The sequence below is a fragment of the Odontesthes bonariensis genome, chromosome 12 (genome assembly GCF_027942865.1).
Source record: "Odontesthes bonariensis isolate fOdoBon6 chromosome 12, fOdoBon6.hap1, whole genome shotgun sequence".
Classification (NCBI taxonomy): Eukaryota; Metazoa; Chordata; class Actinopteri; order Atheriniformes; family Atherinopsidae; genus Odontesthes; species Odontesthes bonariensis.
In genome coordinates this window covers 16,631,219-16,653,339 of record NC_134517.1, presented here as the reverse complement: position 1 = coordinate 16,653,339, position 22,121 = coordinate 16,631,219, and the positions used below count along the sequence as shown (strand labels likewise).

General features: G+C 39.0%; 1 protein-coding gene across 6 annotated transcripts in view; it reads right to left on the bottom strand.

Moving 5' to 3' along the window:
• il1rapl1a (interleukin 1 receptor accessory protein-like 1a) overlaps positions 1–22,121 on the bottom strand; it is a 192,087-nt gene that overhangs the window by 135,571 nt on the left and 34,395 nt on the right. The window lies entirely within an intron of this gene.

The following is a 22,121-nucleotide window of genomic DNA, read 5'->3' as shown; positions in this document are numbered from 1 at the left end:
ATTTTGACCATCAATGGTAGGCCACTTGGATAACAACTAAAGCATCTTCTTGCTGGATTTGTATGCTGTCTGTCACAGAGAAATCCCAGGCAACAGATGCGTGTTCAAATTCAAGAAGTTTATCCAAGAGCCCATTGCCATCAGTTTTGCCATCATGACATGGCATGATAATAAAGAAGCTTTTGGCCACTGTGCCAGCTGCTCTTGTCTGTGTTAAAATTAATTTGGGACAACAATCGCAGGGATTCATTTATCAAGTTACTGGTCATAATAAACATTGATCTACATAATGACTGTTTTTCCAAACAAAACATGTTGTGCATTTAATGAGCTGCAGTTCCAACTAAATTTCAGTGATGTCTTAACAATCTCTTTTCTCATTTGTGGTCACTGCTGGTAACTTGTCACTGGCTCTTTGCTCTCATGTAATTGAGGGGGATTTGTATGTTTGTGGGTGTTTTGCATCCCACTCATTTGTCATGATTTGGTAAATGAGTATCTTTACAACTTTATTGTTTCTCAATTGCTCTTGCAGACTATGGCCTTAACTCTTAAAAACTTCACTGGTCAAATTTTGTTGTACTTGTTGGCCACCGAAGCAAGGTCTTTTTTCTTTTCTTTTTCTCTTTCTTTCAGCAATGAGGTATCACAGGGCCAAGCTACTCCCACACAGTGTTTGAATAAAGAAAGAAAAAGGAAACCTCACAGCTACTTGCCTTACATTTCATATGAAAATTGGTGCAAGTAATTTTACTTTTACTTGACATCAATTTTCCACTAAAAATCATGCCTCTCTTGAAGGAGAGCAGTTGGAAGGTTCATCAACTGCGCTGTGAAATCAAAGTTTCGTGTAGTCTCTGTTACATGCCTATCATCGCTGTTGCTCCTGTAATTTGAAGGATTAATTCATGTAAGGCGTGCTAACATCACACAGTAAAGCTTTGACAGTACTGCCACTCTGCTACTCTGACAGACAAAAGTAACGAAGAATGCAGAGAGAGCTTCAGACATGGCAAAAACGTCACTCAGTTTTTGATTACTAAAGGAGAATTGTATTTCCGCGGGGCAAACAGAAAATCTAAGTGCATTTCTAGACTAAATCAGACAGACACATAGGGCAGCAGGTTAATCATGTTTTGCGATTACTGAAGAAGCCTTGAGAACTATAATCTTCCCATTCAATCATTTCACCTTGGTTGTTTTCTCTGTGCAATCGTGGTCCCTGTCTATTATTTTACGTGTCACAATACTGTACTTTTTTATGTAATTTACTTTCCATAGACTTCTGCTTCATTCCCATGCTGATATTCTTATTCTAATTCATGATTGCCCTCCCCTCTACATATGGCATTCACTCTACATCCACTGATATCGGCATTCCTCTGATTCCCTTCCACCCATCCTCTTTTCTCTCATCTTCCCCTCCTCTTTTTGATCTGTAAGCTGAATTATTCAATCTTACCCAGGCTTTTAATTCTCTTGATTGAGCCAATTACCTTCTGGCTGGATCAATGTGGGAAAGGTAATGATTTAAATGGCTGCCGCATAAAGCCACATAACCACTTCAGCTGGTGCAAAAAGGAAAAAGAGCGAGAAGGGGAGGAGGAGTAGGACAGAGCAAAGGAAGGGGGTTTAACAGAGGTAAGGAAATGAATATCCTCTCTTTAACACAACCATGCATGATTCAGCATGTACGTTTAAGTGCTTCATTTTGTGTCCCTCACTCTACCTGCTGTATAATACAATGTAAAACCATGCAGGGGAGGCAGACTGTGCAAACCCAGTTTCCTCAGGGATTATCTAAAATGTATGGGCTCTGTGAAAACTGGGTCAGCCTGATGTGAATTGGTGCCATCGTAGCAGAAACCCACTAACTCAATATTTCTCAGTATTCCACAGACCCTCACTCGCTTGTTATCTTATTCCTCACATGCACCTCCAGTTCATGTAACATGTACAGCCCCGTGCGCACGATCACAAACTGTACACGTGCACACACAAACACGCACTTTTGCTCCATCATTGGAATTTGTCTTCTGCTGTTGAGTGAGCTGTCCCATTCTATTTGGCCTAGCTCCTTCATCCCCCTATCTATTATTGATGTAACGGAGCATTGTATGTAAATGCAGTTGTGCCTTTGACAAGCGCTTCAGCCTTGAGGGAAACAGGGAAGCAGGCCAGAGGCTGTGAGCCTTTACTGGGTTCACTCTGGAATTACTGGACAGGTGGTGATCATAGGCCTTAACTTGCCCTGACACACATATCTGTTGAAAAGAACTGTCTGCTTATTTGTGCATGGAATATGTAATACTGCCTACTCATGAAACTGTAAAAGAAATCTTTACTTTTTATTCCCATTGCAGTAGCTGTACATAATGTTAAAGATGTATATGGCTTTATCAAGACAAGAAATATAATCTACAAGTAACTTAACCAAAGAGGGAGCAGAAACACTATTAGAGAACAGTGGTGGGTAGGGAGAATAATACTCTCAGTTTTCTATCGAGCTTATTCTGCCATTGCCTCATGAAGGACACTGACTGAAAAGAAAGTTTGATTTTATGTGTTAAATAATTCTGCAGTATTTATTATATCATTTCTTCATGCCAATAAGCTGCATTCGAGTGATTTTACTATATAATAATAATGTCAGGTGAAGTAATATATTGGGTATGAATGAAAGCTGAAAATATGTGGAGGAGAACAAGTTCTGATTATAACACAAGTCTTTGAAAGTTCTTTTTCAAATCCAAACAAAATTGGCGTTGTAACTTGTATGTCCCTAGCTGAACCAATTTGAAATGAATTAAAATGGAGATTGAACAAATTCTGTGATTCTTTAAATCAGAATTAATTTATGTTTATCCTGTGTACGTAACTAAGAGGTGATTGAGTGTAGATACTTTTTACAGTTCTACTGGCGTTAGCCTACGTGATAAAACTTTGAAAAAAAATTCAAATCTGCAGTGACTTACAATCCAACAATAGCTCTTATGTCTGCAAAAACTATACATATACAGATCATTATTTCAGGATTTTTCTTGATGAGCATAATCCCGTTCTTCTCCCAACAAGTATTTAATTTTCTGTCCACTCTTCAAGTTTGGGCTATTAGTCCCCCTCTCTCTATTCAGCATCCAATAATCCTGCATCCGCACGTTCCACCTGCCTGACTATCATTTTGTGTTTTACCCCACTTCCCAGCTTTCCCCTGTCTTGCAGTCTGCCTCTTGCCAGTCACCCTCAGATGGCATAATCCCTGTCATATTGTCCCATTACAGGAGTTCAGACGCTAATGGCTGCACAGCTAATCCAGCTGCCGGCAAGTCTGGACCAGTGCCCAAACTAGCTCTACCCAGCTATGCAACAGCTGTCCCTTGCTCAGCCATGCCAGTGATGCATTAGGGATCACAATTCACGACAGGCTGGTTGTGGGAGGACTAGATGTTAAAGTGAGAAATTACAAAAAAATAAAGGGACCCTGAGATATGGTTAGAGCTGTGGTAATATGTACTCAAAAATGAGGGACATGGTGGGAAAAGAAGTGGTACTGTACATTATAAACACAGTTAGTAAGACCGGGCAGAGGAAATAAGCAAACATTAAGGTCCTCTTAACACTGAGATGTTTACTCAAAGATGTGGAGAAAAAAAAGTGTGTTTATGAGTGAAAGTCAGGATTCACCAGAGAGGTGCAGACACAGCAAGCACCATTATTGAGCTGTGGATGTGAATGAGCCTTGTCAGGCAGTTATGGTCATTACTGTCTTTTGCAATCATTTCCTATTCTGTGGCAATAAGGAATGTAGTTAAGCTCCAGAGCATTTGGTGTTTGCTGTAAAGTTGTTCGCAATGCTCCCCCATCCATTAGAGGGGGGAAATCGGTTTGCCGATAATCTAAGTATAACACTACTTATCAAAAATTTAAAGTGAATTAAAACCTCCTCCTTTTCAATAAAACATCTGCCCGAAAGCACCATTCCATTAGTGAAAAGCCGGCATTCAGCTACTTCAAAATAATTCAGCTAATTTGGCTGAAACCTATGAGTTAAATTATTCATGACATGAGCAGGGGATGGAGTGGGACAAAAAAGTGAACTGAATACATGATCGGGATATGAGAGCTCTTTTGGGAATGGCCATGTGCATCTGTAGAGAGGTGGCGTCCTTCACCCTTTCACCTCCAATATTAAACATCACTTTCCCAGTCACTCTCTTTCCATCTTTCTCACACACAGATAATGATGATGAGCTTTAGATGTGCTTGATAAAAGCATTTCTGCCAATACCAACAAATGTCTGCATGCACATTTGTTGTACTTCATCTGGATGATGAATGGCAAAAGCAGACAAGGCCTCTTTAACAGATTAGTGTAGTGCATGAAGACTCTGAATCACACTGAGATAAGGTAAAGGCTCAACTACGGTGTCGATTTGACTGCTGTGATTTGGTGTTTTGCATCAAAATCAAACCGAAAGGAAGCGACAAGTTGCATTTAAAGACTGCAACATAATTATTTGGATTTAATTTGTCACATAATCAGGAAACAAATCACCTCTGAGATGAAATAAACTGCTCATGAGCCTAGATGCAGATAGAAGCTCTTGCATAAACATACAAACTCTCATCTCAGTCTTTCGTTGTGTGCAAAGAGGGAGACCTCTTACCCTCATAATCAAACAGAGCTAAGTTTGGAGACTGAATGTATAACCAGAGCTTGTGTATTCAGCTCTTAAGTACACAGTGATTTGCCTTTCATTGTGTGTCTATGATGGAGATGCTGAGGCTTGGAAGTTTTCCATCATAATCTACTTGAAACTCGCCCGATCTAAAAATATGTACATCAAAGTTAAAGTGATGATTTATTTGGACAAGTGATCAAATCCGCTAGCAGATTTTTTTTTCTCCTAGCAAAGCAATGTCTGTTTAAGAGTAGCATGTGGGGTACTTGACATTCAGAAGCTTACATAAGAATCTAAAATGTCTTGTTTCATGAGAGTAATAGAAAAATGTGAAGCAGTAACTGAGTATATCATACATGCCTCTACATTCACCATTAGAATGACAGATTGTCATTACATTAGTATACGGCATATGTTCCGAGAAGTCTGCAGTATGGAGCAGCTGGTAGAAAAATGTACATTCTCTGAGGAAATGAGCTGCTCACTGAGCCTCTCTTTCTTTTGAACATTTCTCTCCAAGGTTCAGTGTGGACTGTCGAGAGGGCCTCCGGCTCATAGGTGATGAATTCATCCAACACACAACACCAGCAATTCTCTGAAAAATTCCTGAGAATTTAGCTGACAAGAAACAGAGGAAGACAAAAAGAGAAAATGGAGTTCTTTCCCTTTTATTGTTCAGCCTTTATTTCTGGTTTGAAGAGAGGGTCAAGAGAAGGTCACAGTGGTTGGAAAAAAATGCACAAAGAGGGAAATCCGTGTTTGTGATTGGCTGAGATTCTCAAAGGACAATCGGTGAAGTTTGAGGAATCCTCTGAGGATAGTCTATCATTAGAATTCTGAAGGAATGATTGGGACTTGGACAGAAATACACAAAACCCACCTCTATTCACAAAAAAATGTATCTGGTTGCTAAAGATACACCTTTGCACAGTGTGTGCATGAGTCTACATAATTGAGGAAAAATTCAGAAAAATGTTCCTTGTGATGACTTTGACTGTCCCATCATCTACTGTACATAATATTGTCAAAAGATAAAGGGAATCTGGAGACATGTCACAAGGGACACGGCTGAAAATCAGTATTGGATACCCGTGATCCAGGCCCTCAGACAGCACTGCATTAAAACCAGGTATGTTTCTGTCATGGAAATCACTGCGTGGTCTTAAAACATTTCCAGAAATAATTGTCGGTGAACACAGCTCAATATTCTATCCACAAATGCAGGTTAAAGCTCGATCATGCAAAAAAAGAAGCCACTTGTGAACATGATCAAGAAACTCCACTGTCCTGTCTGAGCCAAAGCTCATTTAAAATGAACAGAAGCAAAGAGGAGTAATGTTCTATGGTCATATAAATCAAATTATGAGATTATTTTTGAAAATTTGGGATGCTGTGTCCTCCAGATCAAAGATTATAGGGACCATCCAGCTTGCTATCAATTATTCAATTGATTTATTTTTACCGTTATTGTCTGTCTTTCTGTTTTTGTATTTTCCTTTCCCATCTCCATATTGCATGTTTTAACTCTTTTTTTTATTCATCAAATGTTATAAAGAATACAGAATAACATTTTTGTGCACCAAGGATTATAGTGACGTGCTGATCACTTTAAACAGAAAACGAAACTGAAACAAGGGTTCCACACTTCGGCTTCATATGCATTCCACTTTACTTATTGGTGCTTTGGCCCTCAGGCCGGAATAATGATCTTGAATAAGGCCAGAGGACTGAAGTATAAAGTGGAATACACATGAAGCCAGAACATGCAACACGTATTAAAATTCTTAATAGTATTTGCCCCTGAACCAGCAACTCTCTGACTTTAAGACAATTTCACTCATGTCTGAGTTAAGCCTGCCTGCCAAGTTATTATATTTATTTATTATTTTATTTTCTTTAATTATCTGTGCGGCACCATGCTTATGCTATACTGGTATGAACTTTTAACATTTTTTTTTCATGATTCATAAAATAAAACCAAAGAAATGTAAGCTATACAAAACAGAATAATACTGCAAGCTGAAAAAAGCGAACAAACACGGCATCGTTATATTTTAGGGAGGAGGACAGATTTTCCTTTGCAAATTATAACACACCCACACCAGAAACTGTCATAAAAGTGATATTACACAACTATAAGATGTTCACAAATGCATATCAGGAAGTGCAAGGAGCCTTACACAACTGACTATCAAGCAAGACAACCAAGTTTGAGATCTGACGTATCTGATATTGTCCAAGGGCTTCCCCCTTTTCCAATTTGCTGTTCATCGCATTGGTTAAGATTAAGCATGAAAAAGACTCCTGGTTTGTCTGGAATATGAATAAATACATGGTTTAAGTGTGCCATCAGGCAGCATCAAGGCAAAATGAAGAGTTAATATCTCACAATTTTGGAAGCTAAATTATGACACAACTTTAGGACATGTGGACAAATTATTACAGTGGCATTTACAGCCATGCTTTTACACCATTACACAGATCTTTGTGAGACTGGGCTGAAGGTGATGGCAAAGCCGTGTAAAACTGTACCTCCAGATGACACAAAACCACAAAGTGACAATACAGAAGAACTAAATCAAAACACACATGAAAAGCTTGACTGCATCCTTCTACTGTATGGTAAACACAATAAGATCTGAGCCAGTAATGAGGGAAGCCAGAGCTGTATAGATCCCAAGCAGTGGATCGGAGGACCTCTGTCAGTCCCTCAGAGCCCACTTTATACAACAAGAGAACCTACTGCAATCTCCTCTCATTACCACTTTGTATCCACCGTTCTCACCACTGTGGCATGTGTACCACAACTTGCCCTCTTGATCCATTTTAGAGGTTCTCCTTCCTTTCCTGCTTTTTTTCCTCATCTTTTGTTGTCTCATCTTTCTCTGTACTGCCATGTATCAGCCTCCTTATTTATGTAAATCCACTTGCTGTGAGAATGAAGCTTGTCTAATGTCCTGAACACTGCTGGATTTCATGCCATTTCTTCCTGGTAACGGTAGAATAATGAAAATGTAAATAGCGTTAAGCCGGGTAGCTTAAGACAACCTCTTTAAATGAAAGCAGAATGAGAGCGGGAAATACAGAGAAAGAGTAGGCATTTTTAGCTTCAAAAGAGTCCCGACGTCACATGCTACAACATCAGCTACAGCGAACCACTCAGGCATGTGTATGGGAACCAGCAAGAAAAAGAACACTATAGAATTTGAAGATGTGTGGTAAGAGCTCCATTCAAATAAAGCCTTTAAGACTATCCTCTCAAGTGACATTTCAACTCCAAACACCATTCATACTCTTTTTCTTTTGTTTTTGTGTCTTCAGGCTGATTTTTGCCAGTTGCCAGTCAAACTCAAAGAAACCATCAGAATTTGTAATTGAAGAAAGACGTTAATCAAGCTTTCATTTTGCCTCAGAGCCCTCTACGAGAAGAATAAACCTAATATTTGTGTGGATTGCTGATATCAATATTCCTCCTGCCTGAACACTCACGTTGCTCTTTACACATGAGCTTATCCAGGAGAGTGAGGGGGAGGTAGTTACATAATAGGGACCCATGAGGGCTTCCCTTGAGCTTTGGATAGAGGGTGAAAGGAAAGAGCAAAGGAGATGAACAGAATAAAAGGAAAAAAGACAGGAAATGGGGCAGAGGTGCACAAAAGTGACCTCACGTGTGTTGCAGATGAAAAGATTGAGTCAGGAGGGGAAGGGAGGGTGATGAAACAAAAAAACCCCAGAATAATTAGTCATTTCAAGCAATGACTAAACAGTGAGATTCAAGCAATTGGGAAACAATTGAAGGAAAAGTGCTGGATGCAAGATTAATCAAACTAAAAGGAGGATTTTGCTTTTGTTTTAGGAGTACACGCTGAATATAGATAAGTGTCGGCTATCACCTTTTTCAATTTCCAGTGCCTCTGTATAGATTGTGGATCACATCGTAGACCACAAAGCAGCATGTGTGTCCTTGCTATCCTGGTCAACCTTGGGATAACTCTGCATTAGCACATCAGGCTGTTAAGTCTATCCCAGAGCTACTCAGCCAAACAGACCATTGGCTTGATCTTTTATTGTAAAAGCCTGCCAGGCAGGCAAGTTAATCCCGGTGCATAGTAGGCAAATCAAGTTGTCAGACCAGGTTCATCATCAATACAACCTTCAGGTCAAACACAAAGGCATGAATCTTCTAAAGACATACCTCCATCAAATCAGATCTATCAAATATCAAATCCTTAAAGCATGTATCTTTAAAAGCTTATTTCCATTTGACGAATATATCAAAACAATCTAGAATTTGCTTACTTTTCTGGATAGCTTGTTCTAGCTGCCTTTTGTATTGATCGTCAAATGAACTCAGGCACTTGACAATGTGAGGCAGCAGAGAGGTTATTGTGCAGTCCTCAGAACCACCCACCTCCACAATGACACAGAAAAATGAACTCTGAACAGAACAACTACCTTGAAATGGAAGAAATGGCAGCAGTGAAAGATGAGGGAGGCGACGTAGCAACAAGAGGGGTGGAAAGAAACCGAGGGAAAAAAAGTAGAAAAGATCTGAGGAAATAAAGAGTGATGAGGAGAGAAGACGAATGAGACACAGGCACACAGAGAAAGAGACAGCACTATTTACGGTAGATTAGTTGTTATGGTGATAAGCAGAGGGGAGAGGAAGGGATGTAGTTGTCAGGGTGATGGGGCTGCACTGCATGGCTACTAATGATATGTAAAAATAACTGTTTAGCCATCAGCCTACCTTAACAAAAAAACTAGATTAAAAAAAATTAAAAACATACACTCACAGACGTGTTAAAACACACACAGCGGTCTGCTGAAGGCTTCTTTCATTAACATATGGAGACATCCCTCCCCCACATTCTCAATGTGGAGTTAACTTTTTTGTAAGTTTTTGCTTAATGAGGGATATAGATAGAAACACACAAACACTGAGAATACATGTGTTTTTTTCTCGTGTGTACTGATTGTAATTGGGTGCTTCGAAAGGCCTAATAACAACCATAGACCACATATCACTTCAACAGAAGGAGATGACAGAAGACTGGGGTAATTTTGTGATTATTTTCCAATTACTTGTATGACTTTCTAGTATGCTGGCCTTTGTAGTTCTGCTGCCTGTGGTGTAACCTCTGGGTTTTCCAAAGAGATCTGATGTAACCACTGTCGAGTAACGATCAAACATACCTCCATATGCCATGTGCCAACAAATTGTATCTCCAGTGGAAATTGTGTTCAGCGATATACTCAATTCAATTAAACTCAGTTCATTAGAAGTGGTATTTTTGTGCTGTTTTGAACTTTTCCATGTCTTTTTCATCAATTTTTTTCTGGCACCCATGTCAGACAGAACACATGAATCAGGTTTTTCCGTGGAAGCGAAAATACTCTGAAGTGGTGCCTGGGTAAGGGCTGTTTTACACCTTCACAGAGGTAAGCACTCTGATTCTCCGTAGAGGGTCATTTTTTCAATGCTGATGGACAGATGGGCAGTCTTTCAAAAAGCTAACAACACACAGGCTCTAGCTGAAAGTTAGCTTGGAAGGTCTGACAATAGCCTATTTCATAATAAAGAGAACGGAGCAAAATGTAGAGCAAAAATCATGAATACCAAAGCAGCACAGGAGCTTTGATCAATGTGAGACCAACACATGTTCTGTCAATAATACATCAACACGTCACTGAAACACTTTTCTTTATGGTTTAGACAATCACATTTCTTGCTCAGGTTTAAGAAGATGATCATGGTTATGTCTAGAATAAGGTTATGTCTTTTTAATAACGTGACCATTACCATTTTTATGGTTTGCCATGGTTACATGGAAACACAACCCATTACTACCACTGTTTTTGGTCACAAGATTCACAATGTTTTTTTTATTTTTTTTATAGATATGTTTATTAATTTTTTTCATTTAATAACAACATAACACAGAACAAAGCTCAGCAGTACAGTCCAGAGGAGACAAAAAGAAAAGATAAGATAGGGGGCATACATACTTCCATCATTATATAGTCCACATCTAAGCATTTATAAATGCTTGAGACAGGATGGTACACACGTGTCCTTCGGAATAGTCCAAAAAGGGCTTCCATATGCGTCCAAAAATGTCAGTCTTAGAGTGGACAAGGCATGTTAGAAAGTCAAGTGGAATATGTTCCAAAATAAGCTTCTTCCACCCATAAATGGTAGGAGACTTATTAGAAATCCATTGTAACAAAATATTCTTTCGAGCACAGAAAATTAGGACATTATACAACTTACTCTTGTTTGAATTTTGGATATGTTTGTTTGGTAGACCAAGGAGAAGAGACACTGGATCGAGATCAATATTAGTTTTGATAATTTTCCTTATCTCAACCAGAATAGACTCCCAGTATATCTGGATCTTGGGGCATGACCAAAGACAGTGTGTGAGGCTGCCTTCATGTATTTTACATTTAGGGCAAAGTGAAGAAGATCCTGGTTTAAACTTAGATACCCGGTTTGGGGCCAAGTGAGCTCTATTTAGTAATTTAAGTTGCAACGCCCAGGAACGATTACAAATGGAAATTTTTCTGGCAGAATTCCAAATACTGCTCCACATTTCATCAGTAATCTCGATATTCAGCTCTCCTCCCCAGGCCTGAGCCAGAGTGGATAAGTGACACTTATGACATTTCAATGTTTTGTAGCACATGCTAAGTGACACTTCACGAGTTCCAAAAAACAGTTTTTCAATGCCCGAAACCTCAGTGTCCCTGAGTAGAGTTGTTTCTTTTTTAATAAAATCTCTTAGCTGGAAGAAACGGAAGAGGTTATTTTTCGCTACTCCAAAGGCTTCCATAACTTGATTAAAAGACATGAGGATCCCCTCCTTAAAAAGACAGCCCAGAGAGGAAATACCCTTAGCCACTCATTCCCCAAAACCCGCATCTAACATACCTGGGAGAAAGTCAGGGTTCTGGACAAAGGGTGTAAATGGGGATGTTTTCCCAGTTCTTCCCACAATATGTTGAACCGCCCTCCAGGCCTTGACTGTATTCACAGTGATTGGATTGCTACAGCATTTATTTATTGTTTTCATATTTTTAAGAAAAAGTAGGCTTTTAAGAGGGCAGTCACATAACGAGGCTTCTATATCCAGCCACACTGTGGATGAATTTCCAGATATCCACTCCCGGGCATATAATATAAGAGAACTCAACTGATATTTTTTAAGGTCTGGAAAATCTAAGCCTCCCATGTCTCTTGGTAACTGTAGTGTTGACATTTTTATGAATGCCCTTCTTTTGGTCCAGATAAAGGACCCAAACCAACTCTTTAATTTTTGGATCCACCTCTGAGTAAACAAAACAGGAATCATCCTAATTGGGTACAACAAGCGAGGGAGAACGTTCATCTTAAGAAGTGAAATTCTGCCCAGCCAAGATAAGGGTAGACAATTCCAGCGCTCAAGGTCTAACTTAATCTTTTCAAATAATGGGACAAAGTTTGTTTTGAACATCTGATCAAAGACAGGTGTGACAAATATGCCAAGATATTTAAATCCTGCAGGGGACCACTTAAAAGGGGAACTAGGGATATAAAGTTGTCTACCTAAGGGCATGGCCTCAGATTTGGAGAAGTTTATTTTGCATCCCGAGAATGAGCCAAACTGATTAATAATTGCAATGACTCTTTCGACCGAAGTGGTAGGTCTGAAGAGAAATAACAGAACGTCGTCAGCATATAAAGAAATTTTATGGATTCCCCAATCAGTGTTGACACCGAATACAGTGGGGTCACTACGAATTGCTTCAGCCAGCGGTTCGATTGCAAGAGTGAATAAAAGAGGCGAGAGGGGGCAGCCTTGCCTGTTTCCCCTTCCCACCTCAAAATTTCTAGACCTAAGCCCGTTTGTAATAACTGCAGCCAAGGGACAGCTGTAGAGGACTTTAATCCAGCTGATAAAGTTGGGACCCAGTCCAAATTGATGCAGAGTATGAAAAAGATATGACCATTCCACGCGGTCAAACGCCTTCTCTGCGTCTAAGGAGACCATAAGACCATCCATCGCCCGCCGCTGACACAGCTGAATCACATTCAAAAGACGTCTGAGGTTATTACAGGAATTACGACCCTTGATAAAACCCGTTTGGTCTATCCCTATCAAAAGGGGTAGGCATGTTTTCCAAGCGTGTTGCTAAAATTTTGGACAGTATTTTCAAATCTACATTAAGTAATGAGATGGGTCACAAGATTCACAATGTTTTAATTGTGGCTCTCAAATGAATCTGTAGCCTAAACTATTGTCATTTTAACTTCTTACTGTTACAATTTTGATACGTTTGTATTTTTTTAAATTTTTAAATTTTATTTATTGCATCGTTATATGTATGCACTGTATATATGACACTGAAGGCTATTCTATCTAACGATTACATCCTCGATTTAAAGTAGTCTATATTGACAATAAAAAGCTGCAACAAAACCCATGCCTTGTTTCTTGTGAGGCAACTACTTTCCTGGACTCACATATAAACTGAAAAAAACCCGAAAAAACTCCACCATCACTATTAAAGAATTATTAAAGAATATTAAAGAATCGTGTTACACAATTAAAACAAAGGTAAAATTGAGGTAAAAACTAAGCTTTAATCAAATAATCTGAATTTGTCTTTTCTCCCACCATGAAGAAGCAAAAGTATATCAGACAGTCAAGGTTTCTGAGGAATTAGGTACAAACAGAGCCCATGCATGCACTGCTGCTGTGTAAAAAAAAAAAAGCCATGTAATTCAGATGACATTGCCTTGATGTCAATAAAAGTGTCTAGAGGCACTTCTCATTTACCAACATTTAATTACCTGCTAAATTATTTCTGTTGGAGATAAAAAACCCATTCATGTAAACATTCACACGAACCGTTACAGTAGGACATCTGCTGAATATTACATTTTATTTACACGTGCCACTGATATGAATAATTCCCCAGCATAATTGCTTCATTATCAGCGGAGACCAGCACACATATTACACTACGTGTCTCTCTAATCGTGTGCTCACTTTGGAATATACAGCCTCCAACCACCATATAACATAACACCAAAACACACACATAAATACACACGGCATCATATGAACATACATGTACTTATCCTCAGCATAAATGAACTGGGGAGGATAATTACCAGGCCACAATGGTCTTAAAATAGAAACCCTTTGGAAATTGAAAGACTACTTACAGTTGCGGTTTATTCAAGCACAATATACCTGACCCTGGAAAACCGCTTGTTTGAGTGTATAACTGAAACAGCAGGGTTTCACCGAAAAATGTGACTTGAGATGGAATTCATAACAATGCATTACACAGTAAAGAACCCAGAAAGCAAATAGTGTTTTGCCATATTGAATTGGTTACCAGAGTAGCAAGTCCCACAAAAGATCAGAGATTTTACTTGAACTTCATCAAGACCACAAAAGTAACCTCTGCTGTCGTTTTTAGATTAATTTTGGTCGGCCCAAGAAATAGCCCTCTCCTAAACTTACCCTAAGCTCTGGTGCCTTGACCTAACAGAAAGAAAATTGAAAGTGGAAGTAAAAACATTTAAGCAAGTTCTGCTCAGTGTCCTTAGCTCAAGCGTCTGCTTACTTTCTTCACCATGCTCTCTCGTCAAGCTTGGTTTTTATTTCTTTGTTGTATTCCTGTTTTTAAGAGTGTCCCCTCATTCCATCCCTTACACTCTCACTATCTGTGTCTCTTCACTAATGGCTCCCTCAATAACTCCTTCCTGGCCCGTTCCTCTGAAATATCTAGCTAAACATGCTATATCCGCAAAAATCACATCTTCAAAGCTTTCACAGAGAGTGATTGGTGACAAATGACTGAATACCAATTGGCCTCAGGCATTGGTCATTTCTATTAGACCTCCAAACTTTGTCTGCTAGATAGAAAAGATCAGGTTTAAACTCTTGTGGCCTAAACCTGACTATAGCCACTGTGACATTGCCCACTGTTTTGTGTACTACTAAAGCATCAGTTTCAACATTTAGCTCGAGGAGACCCACTCTTTATAGAGCCTAACTCTAAAAACAATTCATGTGTGAACTGTCAAAAACAGTGAAATTAACTATAGATACCCTAACATTCTAATATTGGGGAGTATTGGGGTAGAGTCACTTTTTGCTGCATATAAACAGAAGTACCTGTGTATTTAGTCCTCTACTAAGAATGTGGAGCTTTTTGTGAAATAAGCAAAGAAAGCAGCCTATCTGAACAATGCACCATCCAGGGGCAGTCTGGCTTCCTACAAAAAGCCACTTAATCTCCAGTAGTCTGCATGTGATCAATCTACCAGCGGAGTGTTACTGCAGCGGAGGCCATTCCTCATCATTTAGAGAGAAAGGTATTGACCTGGCCTGGACAGCCTCTGTAGTGCATCTGTGTGGGTTGTGCGCTAACAGTAAACAATAAACGTAAATTTCCATTGTGTATGTACTGGTTTTATTCCTCTTCTTTCACACTATATAGTTAGTATGTGCAATTTTTTCATCCAAGTAAATTCATGACATGTGAATATGTTTGCATGTGTTGGAGAGGAAAAACAGCATGCACATATCTAAACACTTATCTTAAAAGTATTCCATTGTGTTGGCTTCTTTCCACATTGATGTCTCGTAGGGAAACACAAGTGGCTATATTCTCTACATATATAAAAAAAGAAACTACAACTTTACTATGACATTACTCCTTTGCGCCTTACATTAAGAAAATACACCAAGGATGAGCATGATACTGTTAATCAGCATCAGATGCAACTGGCTTAGCGCTGTAAAGAAAAAACTAAAGAGACACGAGAACGAAGGTAGTCTTGAACATGAAGCCTCATTTTAGATATGTCAGGTTAGAGGTTCAGGGTGATCCGTCGATTTAACATGAAACTTGCTGGAGTAATATATAAGTGTGCATGGATGCCAAAGTGGACAGTTGATCTGTCAATAAACTATTAGACGCATGTCCTGCCCCCGGAAAGAGGGGAATGAATGTTCAATACAAGCATCTAGAAACCCGTGGGGGTATGAGACAAGCATGACAAGTACAGACAAGGTTTCTCTACATCTTATTTGTGTATGTCATTTAGCTCATCTACTTTGACAGAGCGAATATATAGAGGGGCACATCTTAGTTTTCAAGTGTCAGAGAAATTGCAGCAGTGTGATTTGTGGAATGAAAGGGGGGAACCTTGACAAATAAATTAACTGACTGACAGACTGGCTGGATTTTCCATTCCTGTCCTCACGCTTATCGAGTGGTTATTCAAGCATCCTCTCCATGGACTTCATCCCCCACACTGCCTTGGGGCTATGTCAGATTTACAGTTATCCATGGCAGACTCTTATCAGGGATTTGGAGCGAGACTTTGCAGAGTCATCTAGAATATTGGCTTTATCATTCTTTTTTTATCCCAGCTGAGAGAAACAACAAGAGGCCAGGGTTGGGATATCACATGTCAGATGAATAACACATTGTGCAGACAGTGCATACACACACATACTTTCCTGACAACTCCTGCTGGGATCACTGGGTAGCCATAACCTGTCATATAAGCGTACATAGACAGCAAGCTGACTGCAGTGGTTTTTGACACAATCACATCTAACAGCACACTCTACCAATCTGTTATTTGTTTTTTTCGGTCACAGTCTTACTGGAAATAGTTTTAAACCATCAGGTATAGAATAACAGGCAAATGTGTACGTAAAATAATAGAGGTTCTTCTACTTACATTGCCGTAATGCAGCAGGAATCACCAAAACTAAAGCATTGTTGTGCTTTACAAAAAGTAAAATAATTAAACAATCATATTCTAAGTGAATATATACTGTCCTCTTATTTCTATGACAGTAAATGATCTATAGTGAAATGCTTTTAAATGGCTTTTAATGCCTTTTGATTCACACAGGGCTCATTCAAATGTAATGAATGCAGATAAGGGGGTTGAGAGATGTATGCTGTGCTTCAAGAATTAAAGAGCGTATCTACATCTCGTATATTGCTAACCATTTTTACACCATTTTTGTAGCATTTGTGTGATTCGGGCTCTATATTTTTTGTTAACGTGCTTTGTGTTTCACACGTGAAGTAGTTGTAGCTACGGACCGAGCAGCAGGAGCAGCAAAGAAAGGTCAGTGAGAAAGATTAACTCGTGTTGAGTGGCAACTCTTTACCGAAGAGAAAAAAACATGACAATACGAGCAGGTTCATATTAAGATCTGATTTTTTCTCATTTCGGCTACATATCTTTTGTCCTGATGTAACTCAGTCTCCCACCAGAGCGTTTAATGGCTACATCAGTCCACAGTGCAAAATGTCACAACTTACAGATAAAGATTTAAAAATTGTAAATTACTAAAATGTCTGGCGCTCAAAAATGTTTTCATGCCAACATTTTTTATTATAACATGTTCAAAAATGCTTATAAATAGGTAGGAAGGTCCAGAAAAGCCATACACCACAGACAATCATACAGAGAACCATGTTTGAGCCCCATCTCAACTGATGTCAGACATGATTAGTTAGGGCGAGGAAAAAGAATACAAGCTTGGGACTAGACACTAATAATAATAATAATAATAATAATGTTTGGGATAAAAAAAACATGCTGTGGCTTAAATATTGATACATCAAGCTACATGAAAGTCACTTTTTGTAAAAAGTAACAGACAATCATAAAATTTTACTATCTCAGTTTTTCTGGGCCTTTAATGAGTTTCTATTACCTTTTGGATGTGCAGACAAACCTACCTATGACACAACCAGAAAACATGGAAAAAGATTCATGTGCATTTTTTCCACAGGTCCGATACATAGTAATTTCACAATCTATGGTTGCAAACTTTGAGATGGTAATATATCTCTAGACTTTCAGGCAGTTTTTACATGCACCTGAAGATAATCAAGATGCATGAGTACAAATATGTGTAAACTGTAACCTTTAGATTTTTGTAACTGTCTAATTATGTATTTTTAAAACATGTACAATTTCAATCCTGCTAATGTGTTTTTAATGCCTAGTAGCCTACTAGCCATTTGCGGGTCAGAGTGCAGTAGAAAAATTCAGGATATACGAGTATGGTATAAACTCTTGAAGCACTGAGATCTCCTACATAGAAATACGCAAAGATGCGTAATTAATTCTCCATATAATCTTTTAATTTATGCATTTAGTTTACAAACTTTTAAAAGATCGGGTTTGCTGTGTTCTACATCGAATGCAGAGTCTGTAACCATTTTAAGGCTAAGTGAATTCACTCAAAAATTCTGTATAATCATTGTGTGACATGTGCCTTCACTGGGTTAAGTGCAAGACACAGAGATCTTCCCCTTTCTCTACTTGAGCTGAGTGCAAAGGGTTGTTTTCCACTGCAGCATGTTCACTCATCCCTGCAGGCTGCGTTTAGATGCCATTATTTCATCTAACAGACTGGTCAGTGGGCCTTGGATGTGTTTAGTGATGTGTATTGTCTAGCTCTCTTATGACTTTTGGAGTGCATAAAAGGACAGAGTGTTCACAGAGCATTTCATTTTTTGTCTCCGTGCGGGACAGCATGATGCAGAGTTGCAGCTGTGAGTGGTTCATAATGAGGACTATTTTCTGCAGTGAGCTTGGGCAAAAGACAACACACACTGTGCTCTGAGCACCATGCTTATGACAATACACAACATGCCTCCTTTGACCAGGCGACTGATTGATGGACATGTAGTGCACAGTATACTCACAGTATAGACAGATCTTTGTCTCGGCAGGCAATTCGACTTGTCACAGGAGGAAAAGCACAGGTCTGTTACCGATGGCTGCATTTCACTTTGGGAAGGTCCTGCTTTCGTTAATCCTGGTTCACTGTCATGGCTTACTGGGACACCTGATCGAACCGAGACCTAATTAATTCCACACTGAAAGATGGTCTATTCATCCTCAGTGTGTGCAGTGAACCACTGAAAGCAACTGTGTTACTTTTAAAAGGAATCAGTTGAGATTTTTCACCACAGGCTCGTAGATTTGAACTGAGGCTGTGTGTAATAAATAGAGATGCACCAAGCAATTTTCTGGACTTTCGATTCTGATTTTTGTAAAAGTTCTGTCCGTTTGGTTCACATTTTCTGTTTTAGAACTATAACAGATGGAATACAAAATTACTTCTTTTTTCTAATCTTTGTTTGAAATAAATTTGTAGTTTTTTCTCCGAAATGGAAGCAGGTTACAAGGCCTTCTTTCTTCATCATCCAAATTCTAAAAGTAAACTACAAGAGCTCTGTGTACAAATAAAGTCCAACTGAAAAGGAGTTACTGTGTATCCCCTTTTTCTCGTGTTTAAAGAGGAAAAGGTAAAGACACTCTGATCTCATAATAGATATAAAGTAATTTTAGCTAATTTTATATAGACACAGCTTTCTGCAATAATACAAAGCAGCAGCCAGTTAAAAAAAAAACACATCATAACTGTACAGCCCAAATGTATATTCAAATACCACTATTCAATTGTAAGAATTGATTGCATGTTTTACATGACAATATATGTCCTTTATGTTTCATTTTTAAAACTTGGGGCATCTTACCATCTACTGCTTGCCTAATTGCTGATTGGTAGAAAACAAACAAGCAAACAAGCAGTCTCTAATGTATCTAATAATGCACTTTGAATTGCCTTGTGTATGAGTTGTGCTCTACAGATAAACTTGTCTTGCCTAATATAGACAGTCTGTCTAAAGTAATAGACAATGTTAATGTTTTTTACCCCTTTTCTCACTATCCAAAAGCAGACACATCAAGACAGATGTCACGCCAAAACTCACGTTTTTAGTTTCATGTTTTAGTTGCGTTTTTGTATTCAGTTTAGGTCCAGGTTTTGATTTTCAGTCCATGTTTAGTTTTTTTTTAGCCATGCCTCAGTTTCCCTGCACTCTGTTTATTAGTTCATTCACTTCACCTGTGTTTTTTCCCTCAGCTCAACTCACTCTCCAATCACTGTCACTCCCTATTTAGTCTCCAATCTCCCCTCTCAGTTTGCCGGATCTTTGTTTGCCATCCATGCCATGATTCCTGTTTTCTCAGTGTTCCTCGATTTCCAGAAGTTAAGTATTTAATTATTTAGTCCATGCCATGTCCTTTTGTTTGTTTTGTTCACAGCTACGTTTTTGATTCCGGCTCAGCCACGTTTTATGTTAATACTTTGTTTTTTGCTCTAATAAACCAAGCCTTTATTTTTGAAGTCCGCAACCGTGTCCTCTCTCCTCACCCCACACCTGACAACAGATATTATCTCCTCTCCTAAATAAAGACTACAATCATGTATTGTATGTGTTATGTGCAAAAATCCCAACTGACTCCCTATATCGACAAAGCAAACAAGGAAAAATGACACAATATCACTGAATTCATCTCGACTCCACAGTGCCTAGTAAGCCCCTGTGTGATGACACATCATAGTCCAATCGCTCTCATTTCAAGTAAGCAAATTGAATGAGGTGCTACATTTTAAAGCCAATAGTTGCTGATAATGTCAATCAATCTGGCTATGCTTGAGTTTTTTGCCATAAGATTTGACCACATATCTCTGAAGAATTGCCCTTCTTCATCCTGCAAAGCTCAAACTGACCCCAGGCCAGACTTTAGAAACTGCTGGGCTATGTTCTTCCCAAATTTCTTTAAATACTGTGTCATTTCTCAATGTCAATTTTACTTAAAATTTAACCCTAAAAAGTGTGCAATTGGAAAGAGAATATTGCCTTGGAGGAGAGCAAGTGTGTTCAGCAAGACTGAGGCGAATGTTGTTTGCCCAATGCCCGATTCTAAAGAGGTTTATTTGGTTGGCTGACCAACTTCAAGCACAGCCACTTCATCCTCAACTTCCCACAGTTATTATTTTCTGGATTGATCCCTGCCTGCTGAAACTTTGATGCAGTCCAATGGAGAGAAAAGTGACAACAGGTGTTTCAGAGGATCCACAGAGGAGTAAGTCCATTCATCCATCCATTTTCTATACCCGCTTCACCTAATTCAGGGTTTAAGGGGGACTGGAGTTTATCCTAGCTGACACTGTGCGATGGGCAGGGTATGGCTATTACTGTAGTGATTTTATCCTCTTCCTCCAAGTTTTGTTTATGTTAGCAACTACTTCTCATTTTATTACACCTATGTTTGACAAAACCTTGACTGCCACCTGCTGACAATTACATACAGCCTCATTTATTCACCAGATTCTTCTTGCTTTTTGAGTGTTTTGCTGTATCAAATTCTAGATTTGCTTAGCTTTAAATACAGTGGAGGTAGTGGACACACGTCCAAATGCAAACCATTACCTTCGGAAACAGTATGTGTTTACTAAAAGCTATTTCAAAGAAATGAAAAAATCTCAGACTTAGGTTTTTGTTACATTTAAAAAAAAAAAAATGACCATAATTTCTACAAACCGGGTTTGTAAATTGTGTTCTAATATTCAGGTACACTGTGTAGATTAGAATGACCTTACCACCGTCCTTCTTTGTACTTTAAAAAAAATCCTGTCCGTCCTGCAAACCATGTATAACTGTGTTTGCTGTTATTGTTTGATACTTGTTTATAGGAACAAGTTGTGAATACATGGCATTTCTAATGAAAAGTTACAGGACACTGTATACCTGACAAAGGACAAGAATAGATCCATCTATCCTTTCAGCGTTACTTAAAGAGCACGTAATCTTTGTGATCACCCATTCTCTCAGTCTATAGTTGCATTATGGTGTATGGGCCACTTGGATGAGTTTGATGGATGGACTCTGGCAGTTTCTTTCTGTCTGAGAACTACTTACAGTCTCTGGGAGTGAATCTCAAGCAGCATGCCCATGGTCAGTCCACCGCACAATCACAGAGTGCCTGGAGTAAAATCCCTCATTTCCAGCAGCACAGCATGCACACACTAAGATATGGGTCAAACACAAACAGTTCATACATGCCTCCACTCATCTGTGTACACACATACAATAATCAGAAACCAACAGCTGCAGTCCATCCCAATTGATATCTGATTCTGTTAAGCTGTACTGGTCATTAAAAGCGTGAGCAGCACCGAGCGTAGCACAAAGAGTGAAAGAATGAGAAAGACGTGTAGCTTCCAAACCTTTGGGAAACTCATTAGTTTGGGTAATACAGGCCCAAGCACACTCCACATTGAATAATAATAGGATTTTTTTAGTGTTACAACACTGGGAATACCACCAGGACATGAGGAGGGAAAATCGATTGAAGAGTTGCTTCTTCCAGTGTCCCTTGAGAGCTAATCAGCCCTCATAGCTGTTCCCTTATCCACGGCTATACAAGGTTGTGGAGTCATATTCCCAACTCTTCCCCCAGTCACAGTGATACAATTGAGTGTTCTCATCTGAAACACCAAATACAACTTATCAGAACAGCAATCTAAACAAAGGCCTCTG